This window comes from Mesoplodon densirostris, chromosome 20 (assembly GCF_025265405.1).
Source record: "Mesoplodon densirostris isolate mMesDen1 chromosome 20, mMesDen1 primary haplotype, whole genome shotgun sequence".
Lineage (NCBI taxonomy): Eukaryota > Metazoa > Chordata > Mammalia > Artiodactyla > Ziphiidae > Mesoplodon > Mesoplodon densirostris.
In genome coordinates, this window is record NC_082680.1 from 28,989,172 (window position 1) to 29,009,098 (window position 19,927).

Sequence of the window (19,927 nt, forward strand, 5' to 3'; positions counted from 1 at the left end):
GAAACAGAGTGATTTCCAAATGCTGTGGAGACCGAGACAGAAATGTATCAACCAGCACCGAGAGAAAGCCCCGCACCCCCAGGGACAGAGAAATCATAAGATCATAACCTTTGATTGCCAGAGGGAAGCATCCACCCATTTTACAGATGGGGAAACTAAGGCCCACCTAGACATGGGCAGTTACTTTGAATCAGAGCTGGGACTGGAAGACCCTGATGAGGAGCCTGGCTTTACCACTAACCAGCTGTGTGACCTCCAGCAAATCACTTAACTCCTCTGGTCCTTGGCAGCCTCGTCTCCAACATAGGAATATTATAAATGTTAAACCTAATACACAGGACATCATCACCAATTCTAGAACTCAATAGATCTAAACATTAGAACTTACTACTATTGTTATTCTCAATTTGTGAACCTTTCTGTTAAGTCTGGCTTCCTTGATTGGAAGTGATTCTTCTAAATTTTCAGATGAGCAGAAAAATAAAATATTCGGTCTCTAAGACCAGGGAAGATATGTAATTAGCCTTAGACATCTTCCCATCCCAGTCCATTCATTTTCCAGGTGAGAAGATGGAGGGACGTCCAAGGGTGCTCAGAGAATGACAGGAGGGAATGTGGGAGAGGGGATGCTGAGGGGAAGCTTTCTGCTCCTTCAGTGTGCAGGGGGGAGCCAGTCCACTCCCTGGCCCTGGGGATGGTTTTCAAACACATGAACTTGAAATCCCAAGTTGTTCTTTAGAAGTTGCCCCTTCCATAGCCTACAGTTACCAGATCCTGAGGTTGGTACCCAGAGGGTCCCGGAAAGCCTTGACTAACCTGATGAACCCGACGTGGTCGCTGGCACCAGAGTAGGCGGGGTTTGTCCAATAGCTTGGCTTTCCCAGCCCTGCCCTCCGTAGCCTCCTGCCTTGTCCCATCTCCAGCCCGCTCCCCAACACACTCTCCCTCCATCTCTAAAATCAATCCCCACCCGAGAAAAGAGCAACGAAGGCACACAACGACACTTGGTGAGCACCTCTTGTTCGCAAGCCTCTATGTGAGTAAATATTACCTGATTTGGCTCCCCCCCACCCCGCCCCGTCCCACCATCATGCAAGGTAGTTATCATTACCCACCTTTGAAGATAAGGAAACCGAGGGTCAGAGTGGTTGGCCATGCTGACCTCGTCACACAAGGAGTGAAAGTGGCAGGTCAGGGGATTAAACCCCAGTCTCTGCATTCTGAAGCCAGCCCTCCTCTCCTGGGGCAGCCGACCCAGCCCAGCCCGGGGGCTCCACTCCGAGTCCTCTTCCTGAATGCTTCTGACATCACTTGCCAGTTCTGATGCCCTAGTCTTCACCTTGTCCCCGGGCCTGCGTCCCCGTCTTGGTGAAGTCCCCTGGGACCGGCAGAGCCCCCTCCCCCCCCCCCCGCCCCGCCGCTCCCTGTTCCTCAGGCCCTGGAACAGACATCTTTCTGTCCCTTTCCTACCTGGGCTTCCAAGCATCCAGATTCTCTGTCACTATGAGCTTCCTGCTTTGGGAGAGGGTCTGCCCCTCTCTCTGTTACATGGGGGACTACCCTGTCTTTCACCGCATCCTTCGGGTTATAAGATGTGCCTGCAGAAAGGGACTCCTTCCAGGACCTGCTGTTGGACTTTGCCCCAGATGCCCCTCAGCCGTGCCTGGACTAAGATGCTTGCAACCAAGCCTCCTGGAAGCGCCCCAGGAGACAGGACCACAGCAGCAGAGTGGGCAGGAGAACAGACCCTGGAGTCAGACTGACTAGCTGGGAACTCTTGGGCAAGCTTCTTATCTATGCCTCAGTTTCCCCAGCTATAAAATGGAAATATGAGGACCTACCTCATGGTACTTATTAATTCAATGAGTAAATATGCGTAAGCAATTAGAACAGAGCCTGGCACGTGGTTAGTACAACATACATGTAATTAAGTGAAAGTAAATGCCTATCCCCTTCAGTTTGAAAATCACATTCCCAGGCTTGGGGAATCTCAGGGTTGGAAGGATACATCTCATGCCCAGCACAAGAGTGCTTACAACCACAGCACCCAAGGGTGAGCATCAGGCTCTGGAATACCTCTAAGGATGGGGAGCTCACTACCTTACAGCAGCCTATCCCAGTGTTAGACCTTTTTTTTTTTAATTGAAGTATAGTTGGTTTACAATGTTTCAGGTATGCAGCAAAGTGATTCAGTTATATATATATATATATATTCTTTTTCAGATTCTTTCCCATTATAGATTATTACAAGTTGCTGAATGTAGTTCCCTGTGCTATACAGTAGGTCCTTGTTGTTTATCTACTTTATATACAATATTGTGTATCTATAAATTTTATTTTGTTTTGTTTTTACCCTGAGTTAAAAGCAGCCTCCCTGGAGCTTCCACCTCCTGGCCTGAGCCCCAAGCCTGCGTCTGCCCACATGACAGCCCCACGTTCCCTCCTCACCCCTGATCCGGGCACCCTCAGCTGTGCACCGTGATTTACGGGCCGTTTCCACGCTGACAGTGAATGCAAACCAGCCTGGCACCTTCTCACCTGCTTCCCGCACCTTCCCTCCCCAAAGCCCCCAGGCTGGCATTCTAGCACACACGCCGGTGCTGACAGCTCCGAGGGCAGCTCAGCTGGGCTGGGCATGTCCAGAGCCAGTGGCTGGTGTCCAGGGACACAGCCGAGATTGTGGGCCCCGAGCAAAGCCTCCAAGCCCAGGTCCAAAGACAAGGAAGGGAGAAGATCTTCCAGAATCTGCCTTAACACAGGCAGAATAAACAGGTGGGGGTACCTGGGAGGCACCAGGAAGACTCTTGCTTTTTTTAAGGTCTTGTGCTTTGGGGATAAGCCTTGTCCTCTTCCTCTTAACCTTTATTCAATGTAAAAATTGATGTTTATTGTTAAAAATTTATTATATAAAGCCTGTGACCCTTTGATGAAAATGAAACTGACATTTGTGGTGGGTAAATGACAGAACAAAGTGCCTAGGAAAAGAGAATATTCTGGAAAATGGAGGAAAGAGCAAACCCCCTCCACCTCTCAGCTTGCCTGGAATGATCAAAAAGGTGAAGATAAATAATATTTATTTTGGGGCCTACCATGTGCTAGGCATTGTCCTTCCCCATTGACCTAAATGAATATATTTAATCCTTCTAACAACACTGAGGTAGACGCCCCTTCTACTTACAAATAAGGACATCAAGACTCAGAGAAGTCAAGCAGACTGCCAAAAGTCACACAGCTAATAAGCAGCTGAGTCAGAGCTCAAACTCAGGTCTGACTCTGTGCTAAGCCCTTTCCACTTTCCACTGTGTGACCCGACCCCACAGCCCCCTCAGTGTCACCCAAGCCCTGAGAGCTTCCACATCAGGTTGAACGAAGTCTCTCTCTCTCTCTCTCTCTGTCACACACACACACACACACACACACACACACACACTCATATACATATGTACATATGTACACACACAAATACACACCTGCACACATAGCCTCAGGCTCACAGAGGCTGCCCAGGACCCAGGGACCTGGAGCCATCCTCAGCCCTTCTCAGGGAGCAGCCCAGCGCAGGGCCCTGGAGCCAGGACGTTGGAACCAGGCCCCCTGGTTCCATTCCCGGCTCAGCCTCCCTGGGGCTTGTGACCTCGCTGAGCTGCAGCTTCCCCATCTGTAAAATGAGCACGACAGCAGCTACCTCTCTGGATTTGGGGGATGATGAATCGAGTCACTTTGTGAACAGTGAGTGAGTGAGTGTCACACACATATGTGTGCAGCACTGAGCCCTGATAGTACAGGAGGGGCCAGGCTGGGGACAATCCACATCTCTGAGTCCCCATCTCAAAACAGGAGGGCTGGTTCCAGATGAAGCCTCACAGCTTTTCCAAACCAAGCATCCCGGGACGAAGTCTTAAGTGCTTCACTCTGGGGCAGAAACACCTCCTAGCAGGAGCCCCAGAGGCCAGCTGGCTCCAGGTGTCATTGGGGGACATAGGGACTTCTTCCCAGCTCTTTTAGAAAGAAAGGTTGAGCTAAAGGTTCTGAGTGCCCAGTGTCCAGCCTAGAATGAGGTGACGTCTGGGAAGCCACCGCAGAGGTGCGGGAGCCGGGAGGGCCTAGCCTCCACATACCTGAAGGGCCCTGGCAGCCCACGCGCTGATGGCCCTGGGGGTGGGCGTGAGGACAGGACACCCCCAGTAAAACTGGTCAGGGGGCCATCTGCTCTGTCTTCTCACCCAGAGACAGGACCCGGGGGGCCAAGCGAAGACATCTGCCCTGCGGGGAAGTAAGCAAGGTCCTGGGGACTCCTCCCCAGCAAAGGACACAGCCCTCCCGGGCACCCCACGCCCAGGGCCGCCTGAGCCGCTGCTCCTTCACACGTGACCGCTCCCCCGCTCAGAACCAGGAAACCACATTCATACTGGGGTCTTCTCTCCCTCTACCATTAGGCTGGGAAGAGGCAAAGAGGCCCTGCCGCTCTCTGCAGGGTGCAGCAAGTGTTGGATTTTCCCTCTTTGTAGACATTTTGGGACCCACTGATTCCTGATTTCCATCCCGCTGTGGAAAGGGACTGACAACTCATATGTCCAACTCGGTGCAGCTCAGCAGAGGTTCCCCCTGGGCACATGCCAGGAACTAGGTCTCTAGGGAGAGACAGAGATGAACGAGACACAGCCCCTGCCCCCAAAGAGTTTAGAATTTAGTTAAGGAAACAGAGTAAACAAATGACTCCAACACAAAGGAGATGCGATCATTGCTAGATGAAAGACCAAAACAAAATGCCGCAGAAGCCCAAGAAAGGGACCTGTGGCAGGAAGACTAAGTAGTATGTGTTTGCTTTCTAGAAAGTGATATCATATGACGTCATATGATATCACTGAGATGTGGAATCTAAAATATGATACAAGTGAACATATCTACGAAACAGAAACAGACTCACAGACATAGAGAACAGACTTGTGGTTGCCTGGGTGGAGGGGGGCATGGCTTGAGAGTTTGGGGTTAGCAGATGCAAACTATTATATACAGGATGGATAAACAGCAAGGCCCTACTGTAGAGCACAGGGAACTATCTTCAATGTCCTGTGATAAACCATAGTGGAAAAGAATATGAAAAAGAATATACGTATATATGTATAACTGAGTCACTTTGCTGTTCAGCAGGAATGAATCCAACATTGTAAGTCAACTATACTTCAGTAACATAAAATTTTTTTAAAAAGAAGGTGATCTGGCAAGATTCCTCAAAAGCCTTTAAAAAATGTTCATAATCTTTGATCCAGAAATTTCCACTTCTAAGGATCTATTTTGAGGACATAATCAGAGGTGTGCGTGAAGATTTATGGGCAAAGACATATTTATGTTACTTATGAGAGAAAAATGGGGGCACAAAGCAAGTGTATAATGATCACATTATAGGTGAGAGGATGCAGAGGGGAAAGTGTTCAAGCAGAGAGAAGAGGAGGTGCAGAGACATTGTGGCAACTCCAAGGACTGAGAGAGAGAGAGGGAGAGAGAAGAAGAAGGAGGGGGAGGAGGGGGAGGGGAGGGGGAGGGGAGGGGAGGGAGGGAGAGGGGAGGGGAAGGGGAGGGGAGGGGACGGGAAGGGGAGGGGAGGGGAGGAGAGGGGAGGGGAGGGGAGGAGAGGGGAGGGGGAGGAGAGGGGAGGAGAGGGGAGGGGAGGGGAGGAGAGGGGAGGGGGAGGAGAGGGGAGGGGGAGGGGAGGGAGGGGAGGGAGGGGGAGGGGAGGGGAAGGGGAGGGGGAGGAGAAGGAGAAGAAGGAGAAGAGGAGGAAGAAGAAGAAGGAGGAGGGGGAGGGGGAGGAGGAGGATCAGAGAGGAGGGTGGAGGCCAAACCTTGCGGATCTCAGAGGGCGGTGAGGATCTCAGACTGCTCTCACTCACTCACCCTAAGGGCAGTGGGAAGGAAGCCTTTGTATTTTACAAGGAGGGTAGCCTCTGGCCGCACTGTGGCAACTGCCTGCCGTGCGCAGGCGCCAGTCTAAGCGCTGCATGGATTCACTTATTTAATCCGTACCGCTTTGTGAGACAGGGAAGTGAGACTCAGCGAAGTGAAGTAACTTGCCTAAGGTTGCACAGCAGTAAGAGGCGGAGCCAGACAGTCTGGGCCAAAGAAGTTAGTTGCTGGGCTAAGGGGGGAAGGAGGGGACAGTGTGATGCGGGCAGACCAGTTCAGAGCCACTGTTAGGAGCCATGATTAGCAGGACCTGGCGAGAGGTGAGGGTGCGGTGGGCAGTGGTGGGGAAAGAGAGGGCAAGAGGAACTCCCAGGCCTCTAGCTGGCACTTCCCTGATTTGGGGGAAACCAGGAGAGTGTTAAGTGCATAAGCATAGCTATTATATATGTACACGCACACAGACACATATGCCATATGGCCTATTAGGCAGAGAGAGAGTGGAAAGAAATACAACAGGCTGGTAACAGTGGCCATCTTTAAGTAGTAGGCTGATGAGTTATTTTTGTATTTCTTTTTACCCACCTGCACATTTTGTAAACTTCTTACACTAGGTGTACATTATTTCCATAATCAAAGGAAAATTTGTGAGGCCTCTAGATATGCATGCAGCTGTGGGCAGCGCTACCTGGGTGTGCAGAGGCCCCCAGGCACCGTCTGTGGCACGTGCTTGGTGTGAAGACAATCAGCCTTCTACAAGCCTCTCAGCTGCGGCTCTCCCTGTGCTCCTCCAAGGCTGCCCACAGCCTGAGGCCGGCCCAGCTCCACTCCCAGCCTAAGGGCGGACATTGGAGGTGGAGTTCTCAACAGGAATTCCAGACCAGGCGGAGGGGTCCTGGCTTCCTGCGGAGGAGCCCATAACACAAGTCCAGTGGGAAGTAAAAGCAACCTCACAGTGGCAGGATGGGGAAAAGATCCTCCTGTGGTCCCCACAGTAGGTGGCAGTGGGGTCTCCCACTGGGCTCTGCGTGTCCTGCCAACCCCCCTGGGCTTCCTCTGCAGGTCTGGGGCCACATCCCAGCTTCCCAGTCGTCTGGATGTAGCCAGAGGTAAGTCCCGGAGAAGATGGCTGGGAAGCACGAAGCAGGCCATTCCTCTAACTCTGTCCTTTTGAGAGCAGGATTGGGGTTCAGAGGGCAGAGTCTACAATAAAGACTCGAAAAGGCCCGGAGAACCCCAGATTGGTTGGGTGGGCTCAGCTGAGGGTGCAGCCAGGAGGCACCTTCCTTATTCCCCAGGGAAGCAAAATGAGCTTCCTTGAAACCGGCCGGTAGGAAAGTGCTAAGGAAATAGGTGGCGGGGGGGGGGGGGACCCCAGGAAGAAGTGTCCGTCTGCCTGGCAGGGGCTTCTCCAGGACACAGCTGCCTCTGCTGCATTTGGACAGGCCACTTCTGGTTTCTGGAAAAAGCCACAGCAGCTTCAAGAGTCAGCACACCCCAGTTCACATCCAGGCTCGGTTACCACTTTTGAAGAGTTACCACGTTAAAGACCTAAATGTAAGACTGGATACTATAAAACTCCTAAGGAAAACTTAGGCGGGGGCTTCCCTGGTGGCGCAGTGGTTGAGAGTCCACCTGCCGATGCAGGGGACACGGGTTCGTGCCCCGGTCCGGAAAGATCCCACATGCCGCAGAGCAGCTGGGCCCGTGAGCCATAGCCGCTGAGCCTGCGCGTCTGGAGCCTGTGCTCCGCAACGGGAGAGGCCACAGCAGTGAGAGGCCTGCGTACCACAAAAAAAACCATAGGCGGAATGCTCTTTGACATAAATCACAGCAATATTTTTTGGATCCATCTCCTAAAGCAAAGGAAACAAAAGCAAAAATAAACAAATGGGACCTAATTAAACTTCAAAACCTTTGCACAACAAAGGAAACCATTGACAAAACAAAAAGTCAACCTACTGAATGGGAGAAAATATTTGCAAATGATATGATATGACCAGTAAGGGATTAATATCCAATATATATAAGCAGCTCATACAACTCAATGTCAAAAAAAAGAAACAACCAGATTTTAAAATGGGCAGAAGAACTGAATAGATGTTTTTCCAAATAGGAAATGCAGGTGGCCAACAGGCACATGAGAAGATGCTTAACATCACTAATCATCAGGGAAATGCAAATCAAAACCACAATGAGATGTCACCTCACACCTGTCAGAATGGCCATCATCAAAAAGAACACAAATAACAAATGTTGGCGAAGATGTGGAGAAAAGGGGACTCTCGTACACTGTTGATGGGAATGTAAATTGGTGTAGCCACTGTGGAAGACAGTATGCAGGTTCCTCAAAAAACTAAAATTAGAACTAGCATATGACCCAGCAATTCCACTCTTGGGTATATATATCCGAAGAAAACAGAAGTACTAATTCGAAAAGATACAAGCACCCCAGTGTTCACAGCAGCATGATTTACAATAGCTAAGACATGGAAGCAAACTGTGTGTCCATCAACAGATGAATGGATAAAGATGTGGTACATATATACAATGGAATATTACTCAGCCATAAAAAAGAATGAAATTTTGCCATTTGCAGCAACATGGATGGACTTGTAGGGTAGAAAGACAAATACTGATGCTACCACTTATATGTGGAATCTAAAAAGTACAGCACGGCTTCCCTGGTGGCGCAGTGGTTGAGAGTCCGCCCATCGATGCAGGGGACACGGGTTCATGCTCCGGTCCGGGAAGATCCCACGTGCCGCGGAGTGGCTGGGCCCGTGAGCCATGGCCTCTGAGCCTGCGCGTCCGGAGCCTGTGCTCCGCAACGGGAGAGGCCACAACAGTAAGAGGCCCGCGTACCGCAAAAAATAAATAAATAAATAAATTAATTAATTAATTAATTAAAATTAAAAGTACAGCAAACTAGTGAATATAACAAAGAATGAATAGACTCACAGATACAGAGAACAAACTAGTGGTTACCAGTGGGGAGAGAGAAGGTGGAGGGGAAGTATAGGGGTAGGGTATTAAGAGGTACAAACTATTACGTATAAAATAACCTACAATATTTTATAATAACTATAAATGGAGTGTAACCTTTAAAAACTGTGAATCACTATACTGTACACTTGTAACTTATATGTACAACAACCATATTTCAATAAAAATAAACAAAACTTTTAAAATTGAAAAGTTAAATGGTTACCATGGCATGCCTTAAACTTATACAGTGCTGTACGTCAATTATATCTCAGTAAAACTGGAAGGAAAACAGTCGTTATGATGGCAGTGGACTCACAGGGCTATTGGGAGACCACAGATTGGGAATGGGAGCCACTGTGCCCAACACACGGATCCACACAGCAAAGGGCTGCCTCTGTAGGAGTCTGTTGCTGGGTAACGCTGTCCAGGTGCTTTTCCAGTGACCAAAGGACACATACACACACACACACAACCCTCCCATACACATCGGTGTCAACAGTCACATTTATGAAGGCATAAAGCTAAGCATAACCACCTAAATACACAAATGCGTGCACAACCTGTTTACTCGCATTCTTGTAGTCACATTTAATTCATAATCGTAAGTTAGGACAATATGCAAATTACAAAGTGCTTTTTACCTGACCCTTATCTCATTTGATTATCAAAACTTATGGCGAGAGGTAGATAAGCTAATTGTTATCATCCAGTTTTCACAGATGATAAAACTGAGCTAAGAGTCTCCCAAAGACACACTGTAAATGACAGCAGTAGATTTAAACCCGGTTCCAAACTGCACGCTCTTCCACTCTGCCACACAAGCTCCCATGACACGTATACACCCTTATCTCCTAATCGGCAAATCGAAGTTTCTTAGCGGCCAAAAAGAAGACTTGGAATCAGCCCATCAGGTGAGAGTCAAATAGGACAGAGAAGCTGATAGTCTAATAGAGGAGGCTCCCTCCTCCATCAAGCAAGAACAAGCAGCCCCTCAATCTACCCCTCTTACTTCCCAGCCTGTACCTGGCATGTTGTTTCCACCCAGGACAACATCCCCAGACTCTCTCTAATCAAAAATCAAAGCCGAGGTCTTCCATGGTGGCGCAGTGGTTGAGAGTCCGCCTGCCGATGCAGGGGACACGGGTTCGTGCCCCGATCCCGGAAGATCCCACATGCCGCGGAGCGGCTGGGCCCGCGAGCCATGGCCGCGGGGCCTGTGTGTCCGGAGCCTGTGCTCCGCGACGGGAGAGGCCACAGCAGTGAGAGGCCCGCGTACAGCAAAAAAAAAAAAAAAAAAAAAAAAAAATCAAAGCCGAGCTCAAGTCCCACCTCCTCCGAGGAGCTCCCCTCCTCCAACACCCCCACCACCACCATGCCACACACACACACACACACACACACACACACACCTTTCTCATTTCTCTCATGTCCCATTATAGAGTCGGGTCCCCACTGCTTGGCACATGTGGTTCTGGAATTGTTTTCTGTGTTTCAAGTATGAGAGCAAGGGCTCTGCGCTCAGCCAGCCATGGGTTTGAGTGAGCCCCATCTCTCCCTTCCTAGCTGTGTGGCCCTGGATAAGTTGCTTAACGTCTCTGGGCCTCATTCTCCTTGCTATCGAAGGGGGATAATGACAGGGCAAAACCTCATTCTTATGAGAGCTAAACGTAAAACATGTGCCCGACACAGAGCAAAAGCCCAATAACTGTGACCTAGGAATACAGTTTGAGTTTTCCAGCAAATGGCAGCTCACGGAGTTTTGGACACATTCTTTTGGGAAACCCCTAAAGGGTCAAGCACGGGGCTGGGCACAGCCAAGTCATCAGTTGGCTAGTAAAGATGAGCACCAGCTCTCAGCCACCAGCCAGCTGTGGGCGCTAACCTGTTTGGCCTCAGTTCTCTGATCTGCGGGGCTCAGCGTCTTCCCTGACCCAAAGCACAGAGCGGGTGACAAACTGCACTCTCAACAGCACAGATGGTCCCCAATTTATGACAGTTCGACTTAACGATTTTTCAACTTTACGATGGTGTGAAGGCGATACGCATTTGGTAGAAACCATACTTCCAATTTTGAATTTTGAGCTTTTCCCAGGCTAGCGATCTGTGGCACGATGCTCTCGTGATGCTGGGCAGGGCACCCAGCCACAGCTCCTTGTCAACCCTGCTATCAGGGGGTGGGGGAAACAGCAGACGCGATCACCACCATTCTGCACCCAGACAACCATTGGCTGTTTTCCACTTTCAGCACAGTATTCAATCAATTATAGGAGAGATTCACACTTGATGATAAAATAAGCTTAGTGTCAGATGATTTTGCCCAACCGTAGGCTAACGGAAGTGTTCTGAGCCTATTTAAGGTTGGCTAGACTCAAATATGCTGTCTGGTAGGTTTGGTCTACTATATGCATTTTCATCTTATGATATTTTCAACTTCTGATGGATTTATTGGGACATCACTGCATCACGAGCTGAGGAAGATCTGCATTCACAAAGGGGAGTGGCTAAGTGAGCCAGGGGTTATGTGGACCTGGGTCTGGACCCTGGCTCCACCTTGAGCAACAGGAACGATCTCTCTGAGCTTCATCAATAAAGTAAGGGTGACAAGAGCAACTTCCCAGCACTGTTCCAACAACTCACGGGCATCATGCATGCAGAACTCCTGGCACGTGACGAACAAACGTGCAGTAAAGTCATTGGTGGTGGACATTGCTGCCATTTCCATTATTATTGTTACTAGTAACAATAATAGTAATCCCTAGAGTGAAGGATAAAGGAGGTACAGAGAATTCAAGCCACAGCTGCTGGGACAGAAATGACTTAGGAAACCGTAATTTGAAAAGATATATGCACTCCAATGTTCATTGCAGCACTATTTACAATAGTCAAGACATGGAAGCAACCTAAATGTCCATCAACAGAAGAATGGATAAAGAAGATATGGTACATATATACAATGGAATATTACTCAGCCATAAAAAAGAATGAAATAATGCCATTTGCAGCAACATGGATAGACCTAGAGATTGTCATACTGAGTGACGTAAGTCAGACAGAGAGAGACAAATATCATACGATATCGCTTATGTGTGGAATCTAAAAAAAAGGGTACAAATGAACTTATCTACAAAACAGAAAGAGAGTTACAGATGTAGAAAACAAACTTATGGTTATTGGGGCCCTGGTGGCGCAGTGGTTGAGAGTCCACCTGCCGATGCAGGGGACACGGGTTCGTGCCCCGGTCCGGAAAGATCCCACATGCCGCAGAGCAGCTGGGCCCGTGAGCCATGGCCGCTGAGCCTTAAAAACCTCTTTAATGACATCATCTTTAATGACTCCATAAACACACCCTCATTTGGAGACCACTAATTTATTTAACCATTCTCCTATCTTTGGCCATCGAGGTTGTAACCACTTTTTTTTTTTTTTTTTTTTTTTTTGCGGTACGCGGGCCTCTCACTGTTGTGGCCTCCCCCGTTACGGAGCACAGGCTCCGGACGCGCAGGCTCAGCGCCCATGGCTCACGGGCCCAGCCGCTCCGCGGCATGTGGGATCTTCCCGGACCGGGGCACGAACCCGTGTCCCCTGCATCGGCAGGCGGACTCTCAACCACTGCGCCACCAGAGAAGCCCCCCGACACTGATTTTTAAGGGGTCTGTGCATGTGATACATGGTGGGTGGTGGTATTATTATAAAAAGATGTCGGGGATAAACCACAGGCCTCCCCACAGACGCCACGGCCAGATGGGAAGACTGGCAGGATTTTGACCTCACTTGTTCTCTGTGTCCCAGGATCCTCACAAAGCTCCGCTAAGGGGCCCAGACACCAAGTGTTTCCATCAGCAAAACAGAGACGGAGAAATGGCAACATAGCACCGCCCAGAGCTTAAGGACCACGCTGTGTCTCCCACCAGGGCAAGTTTATGACTCACCCCACATTTTCCATTTCCCATCTTCCTGCAGGCCTGCGACTCACCTCAAGAGGCCATTTTCCAGTTGAGGAAAACTGAGACCCCAGTCACTGAGCTTAGCTCAAAGCAGAAACCAGGGGTGGCTATAATGGTAACAGGTAGCATTTATTACCGGAGCCTGGAGCTAGAGACACGCTAAGGTTATTAATTCATGCAATCCTCACCTTATTATAATCTCCACTTTATAGGTGAAAAAACGCGGAGGGACTTCCCTGGCAGTCCAGTGGTTAAGACTCGGTGCTTCCACCGCAGGGGGCGTGGGTTCAATCCCTGGTCCAGGAAGTTCTGCATGCCGCGCGGTGCAGCCAAAAAAAAAAAGCTCAGAGAAATTGATGGAATTGCCCAAAGTCACACAGCCAGTTAAGGGGTGGGGACAACTCTCACACCTGTCCATTTGGACCCCAGGGCGGTTTTTAACTGCTATAACTGGGGCACAAACAGGCTTGACGGCCAGGATCAGGGCTCTATGGCTGGGTGGGAGGGACTGAGCCCCCAGGGAAGCCTGCAGGAGCAGATAGAGAGCCAGGACTCTTCTGAGACCAGCTCCCTTCCTCTCAGAAGAGAGAGGTTCCCAAGCGCTGGCAGGGAGGAAATCCTCGGAGTTTAACCCTGTACTGGTCCAAAGACAGGTTCCCAGCATGCGGAGGGCAATGAGAGAAGAGAAATCAAAGCCATAAAACTTCCCTGCCACCTAAGGCAGGTAAAGGGGAGGAAACGATGCCAGCCGCCATGTACCCCTCGATCCATATTTCACAGGAAAGATGAGAACAATTGGACATGTCACTCCCCAAAACCAGAAACTCAAAGCAATTTTAGATGAACTTTCAGAATGATGAAGGAAACGGCCGTGTTCGTGTTATACACCAAATAAATCACACCAAAATGATAGTTGTAATTCCCAAAAGTACACAGAGAATTGATTTTACTATGACACTTATCATGATGAAAGGGTTCACCCCTGCAAGGACCCTTCTTAAGTGGCTCCAGCTTAACCCCTGCCCTGCCAGGTCCAGCTCATCTGCTTCCTGAGCCCCAGCGTGCAAAGCTGCCCCCTGATTCCAGGCTGCAGCCTGGCGCTGCCCCTGGGCCCCGCCAACGTGGGTCACCAGCAGCTTCCAAAGCCCTGGGTGAGCCCAGCACCAGCAGACGTCTGAGGTCAACCGAGCTCCTCTCTGAACTAGGAAACAGCCTCACTGGCTGTGTCTGTCTGAGTCTGAGTGAAGGGAGGAAAGAACTGGTGTTTTTCACATTTACCTGCTTAATCTTCACAATTACCTGTGCGCTGGGTGTTATGACTTAGTCCCTTTATCAGATGAATTAACTGAGGCTCAGAGAGGCCAACTTACCCAGAGATTTGAATATAGGTCTTAGTGCCTCCCAACTGGATTCTCTTCCCACCACGTCCTGCTGGCAGTTGGGCTGCTAAGATGCTACCCCCCAACCCTGGGCCAGAATTTCATTCATTCATTCAGGGCTCAGCAAGTATTATTGAGTATCTATAGGTACCAGGCACTGGGTTGGGGATACAGTTGAGAATAGGACTCTGTTTCTGCCTCATGGACCTAACTTGACACAAATGAATGAAAGTAAATGAATTACAAGCAGTGAAAGAGTGCTTTGAAGGACATGCATGGTGCTGTCCCACTTTAAAAGGGAGCTGCCACGGGCTTCCCTGGTGGCGCAGTGGTTGAGAGTCCGCCTGCCGATGCAGGGGACACGGGTTCATGCCCCGGTCCGGGAAGATCCCACATGCCGCGGAGCGGCTGGGCCCGTGAGCCATGGCCGCTGAGCCTGCACGTCCGGAGCCTGTGCTCCGCAACGGGAGAGGCCACAACAGTGAGAGGCCCGCGTAGCAAAAAAAAAAAAAAAAAAAAAAAGGAGCTGCCTGGGTCAGGAAGGGCAGAGGAGGCTTCCCTGAGGAGGTGACCAGAACTGGGAACCCAAGGATGGGACGGTGCCAACCAGGCAGAAGGATAACTGCACAGTGGGGACCAGGGTCTGGAGGCAGGTGTAGCCGGAGTGGAAGAGGAGGTGAGGGAAGCAGCTGTCAAAGGAGGCCAGGGGGATGGGAGGGCTGAACCAGCAAATCAAGGAGCTTTTCTCCATCCATAGGAAGCCATGGAAAGCCATTGCAAGGATTAAGCAGGGGAGGTTGGGACATGATCAGATTTGTGTTTCAAAAGCTCACTCCAGTGCTGATTCGAGGACCAGGCTGAGCTTCGGTGGCCTGGAGGCTGAGCTTGTTTTCTGATTGGGGCCCAAGAAGGCATAAGGCATAATGTATCCTTACAGGAATATTTGCATCCTACCAACTGGAGGTCAGAATTATACTGCTCACCATCAAAGGCTGCTATCAGACTTCAAGAACAAAGACTGGATAGAACAAGTTCTATAAAATAAGCTATAAAAATCAACTCAGGACAAAATCAAAGAGCGTTTCTGGAAAGAAAAATAGATGACGTTTCAGAGTTAATGTCATAAACATCTTTGGCTCTATATTGCCATCTGTTTTTACACTTCTAACTTCAGAGCTAAGATCGCTTCAGCCATTTTGTTATGTCAAGAGTTTTTTCTGCTTTGGTTTGGTTTGGTTCTGGGGATTTGTCTTTTGTTTTCTAAATGCAGCTGGTCCAATCCCGGTTCTGCCTCTTACTACTTTGTGATCTTGGGCAAAAGCCTTGACTTTGAACTTCAGTCTTTCCTCTGACTTTACAATATTATGATCCTATGACATACAGAGACTCTATAAGAGTCAGATGGTGAATGCTTGTCAAAGTCAAGCTGTGGGAATTTACGGTTAGACATACTCCAGAGAACAAATAACAGGAAAGCTTTCTAGCCCCCAAGCCCCCTAAAAACAAGTCTGCTGGGCTCCAGGAGTCTGGCTCAGAGCAAAAGACATACCTTTAAATCAATAACCATGATATAGTGCCCCACGGTTTCAAAGATTAGGAGTAATGGGAGCAGTGATCAGAATGCAACCAACTTAAAATTATCAAAGGACAAAAAAGCAGGACTCAAGTAATTACCTCCCAATAAGTTTCTTCTCTCTTGAATTCTCCAAGTTACAAAGTAAACACTTAATGAATTAAACTAGAAAGTAGAGAGATTTTAGAAATGTCATTCCGCTGCCCAAACAAGTTTATAGGAGGACAATTAACAGTGAGCATGGTATAACTTAGCAAAACCTAGATACAAGCTCCTACCAGATGCCTTTAAACCAGTAATTTTCAAACTTAAGTAGTAAAGGATAAGAGCACATTTAAAGGGGAAAAAAAAAATCGCACCAATCCCCATGGGGTTGACTTAAGTTATTTTACCATAAATTTAATATATACGAACACTGACTGAGGTATAAATCCTATGCTTCTAGCTCTTATGCACATATAAAATAGAAACAAATTTATGGAACAAATACAATTAAAACTACCAAACCAATAAAATTCAAATTAACAACATTAACTTACTATGATGGATAATGATGCCTTCTAGAAGCCAGGTCTGGTGCTGGGCTCACCAGAAAGATATCATTGTTTTAGGCTTCACCTCCACTGTCAGCTTGATTCTTTGGACTTTAACATGATGGACCATTATTTAATCCAGAGGTCATCAAACATTTTCTATAAAAGGCCAGATTGTAAATATTTTTGGCTTTGCAGACCATATGGGCTCTGTCACAAACTACTAACTCTATCGTTGCATGAAATCAGCCGTAGACAATGGTTAATGGATGGAGCTGGCTGTGTGCCAATAAAACTTTATTTACGAAAACAGGTGCTGGGCAGGATTTGGCCCAAGGGCCAGTGTTTGCTGACTCCTGATTTCATCCATCATCTTTATTATGTCATCATTTGGCCTTTTGCCTTTTAACAACGACTTTCACTCAACTATTGATTTATTATTTTTATGGACCAGTCAATCCAATAATTCATTCCAAATTTCAACCTTGAAAAAATTTAAATGGAACATATATTTCTTGCCTATTTACAACTCATTCACTGGTAAAAAGTTGATATGAAGAAAAGGCAGGATCTGAGTAATGCACCTTCTGAAGGGGGTTCTGGGTGCCTGTGGTCCCCTGGACCATGTGTCAGTTCCATCCTTTTATTTCTTTTCTCTATTTGAACTACAGATTAGGCATCCAACAGTGATATCCTTCTACCTTAATTGGACATGAGCATATCATTTAAGATTGTCAGCCTCTGCTGTTTTCTCTTTATTTTACCATTCGGTCATCCAAACAAAAAACAATCATTGAGCACTTACAAATGTCAGGCACTGTTCTGAGCACTTGGGATCTTACGTGCGGAAAACAGACCCAGAAACCCAGCCTTCACAGATCTTACATTCAGATTGGGGAGTGAGTGGCAGAGACAGACAATAAAAATTAGTCTATTAATACATAAATGGTGCTGTTTGAATGAAATGAAATGAAGGTCTATGTTCAATAATGAAAGAAACCAGCATCTTCATCTCAGAAAATGATCCCCAATTATGAAAGAGCATCCCAAAGAGAAGTGTTCTGTGTCTACCCTGTACAAGAATTCAACAATGGCCGACAGGGAAGGTTTGCTTTGTTTTGTACTAGGACAGGTCATCCTAACAGGAGCCAGGCTTGCTCACCAGCCCATCAGGAGCTACCATGCTGTCACTTCTGGGGCTCCTTAGGTGCCAAAGTGGTCAAAGCACAAAGGCTCCAGAACTGAAACGGGGGCAACACTATTTAGTACTTGCAGGTGACCTAAGGTATTGCTGGTATTGGTGGTTAGGCAGTCTCACCTCCTTCACGGCCCCTCACAGATGGCCTGGAGATGAGGAAGTGGACTTCGGAAGGCCTCGCCGGGTCCTGGCTCTGCCGCTGGCGACTGTGGACCAGTCAGCCACCCTGTTTGAGTCTCGGTTTCCCCATCTATAATTCTGGAATGACAGAAGTGCCTTTCGGGCTTCCCTGGTGGCACAGTGGTTGAGAGTCTGCCTGCTGATGCAGGGGACATGGGTTCGTGCCCCGGTCCGGGATGATCCCACATGCCGCGGGGATGATCCCACATGCCGCGGAGCGGCTGGGCCCGTGAGCCATGGCCGCTGAGCCTGCGCGTCCGGAGCCTGTGCTCTGCAACGGGAGAGGCCACAACAGTGAGAGGCCCACGTACCGCAAAAAAAAAAAAAAAAAAAAAAAAAAGAAGTGCCTTTCCTATCTCCCTCAAAATTCTTAAGAAAACCAAATGAGATAAGTTATGAAAGGGTTTTGAAAACGAATCTGCTGAGAGCTGGCTTGGCCCCAGAAAAAAAGTTGGAGGGCCCCAGAGAGGGGAGATTTGTATTGATAAGTAACATGGGCCCAGGCCCCTCCAACACACTGGGCCCTGCTTATGTGCACTGGGTCCTTACTTTTGTTCAGCCCTGTGTACAGGCAATCTATCAGTGTCATGTAACCCGGTTATTACAACTGGTATTATGATGATGATGATGATATCAGTGAGTTGGAAGAACTACTAAAAGTCTACATTTCTAGAATGTGCACACAGTTGAATCCTCTTTACAAAGGAGAGACCCTTATCTCTATTCACCTTCATGAACATAATTAGCTAGCAAGCCTAAAGATTTTTTCCTCTTTTATTTTTTCTGGCGAAACCTTTTACAGACTGGCAATATACATTATTCCTATTATCTTTTGCTTTAATCAGTTTCAAAACACTATCCCCCAAGCCCCATTTCTATTGCATTTTCCTCCAGACCTTGGAGAAGAAAAAAAAAGCAAAGCAAAATAAAACTCCCTGGTCTGCAGACTGTATTTCTGCAGGGTCATGGAGAAGAATATGAATGAATATTCGGATTTACTGAATACGAACAGGAGGGAGGACATCTTTCCTAAAAGCTCTCAAACGTCTGTAAAACACCCTTATCCCATCCAATCCCTACTGTGTGAAAGCACAGAATCAGAACAGACACAGAATCATCACTTACTAAGCCCTGATTGTATGTGTCGCACTGTCCTACATACATTAATACCAACCTGGATATTGACTGAATTTCTACTGGGGCAAAATCATTCTACAACGTACACCCATCTCAACACAAACACGTACAGTTCTCTCTCTCTTTCTGTATCTTTGTCTCTCCAACTGTCTCTCTCTGCCCCATATCCTCTGACCACAGACTGGTTGTTTTCAATCAAAGGCTGCCCAGAATCATACCTCATAAGCGCCCAGGGCAATAGCCTGAGGTTTACAAAGACTAATAATAATGTGGTTCCCAAGAGGAATAAAACATCTTCCTCCTCTATCCCCACCTCCCAGCCACCAGGCACCCCACTCCCAGGAGGCAAACACAAGCCAGACTAGCCCCAAGAAAACCAGCCCCCAAGATGACAACATTTTTTCAATTCACAATCTGATTTTTTTTCTTTAATACGTGTGTTTTGTGCTTTTCCCTTTGTCAAAAGAGCACAAGCCTTTCATTTTGCCTTTTATTTGTCTTGCTGCCGGTTCTGTGAAAACGTATTGGCCTTTCACTTAGTGATTACACATCATCACATACCCAATTTATAACACCATGCCCCAAAGAACAGATGTAATAAAGCAAGGGCAGGAAGTAGCAACCTGATAAAACAGAGCTGCCGACTCAAAGGTCTTTGCATGTGTGCAGGACAGAAAACAGTGCCAACAAAAGGCCTGGGAACCTGTATTTTGCGAACAACTGCAGATGTTATGGACACAGCCCCGGTGGGTGGGTGGAATGGGGAATAGAGAAAGTATAAGACCCACACACAGTGAACAGACCTGTGGTTGCCAAGGGGGAGGGGGAGGGATGTACTGGGAGTTTGGGGTTAGTAGATGCAAACTATTACATGTAGAATGGGTGGACAACAAGGTCCTACTGTATAGCACAGGGAACTATATTCAGTGTGCTAGGATAAACCATAATGGGAAAGACTATAAAAAAGAATGTAGGGGGCTTCCCTGGTGGCACAGTGGTTGAGAGTCTGCCTGCTGATACAGGGGACACGGGTTCATGCCCCGGTCCGGGAAGATCCCACATGTCCCAGAGCGGCTGGGCCCATGAGCCATGGC

At 48.2% G+C, this 19,927-nt stretch overlaps 1 protein-coding gene and 1 pseudogene across 1 annotated transcript in view; both read left to right on the top strand.

Annotated features, from left to right (window-relative positions):
- ERLIN2 (ER lipid raft associated 2) overlaps positions 1-19,927 on the top strand; it is a 333,405-nt gene that overhangs the window by 186,231 nt on the left and 127,247 nt on the right. The window lies entirely within an intron of this gene.
- LOC132481186 (eukaryotic translation initiation factor 2 subunit 3, X-linked-like) overlaps positions 1-19,927 on the top strand; it is a 115,541-nt pseudogene that overhangs the window by 55,110 nt on the left and 40,504 nt on the right.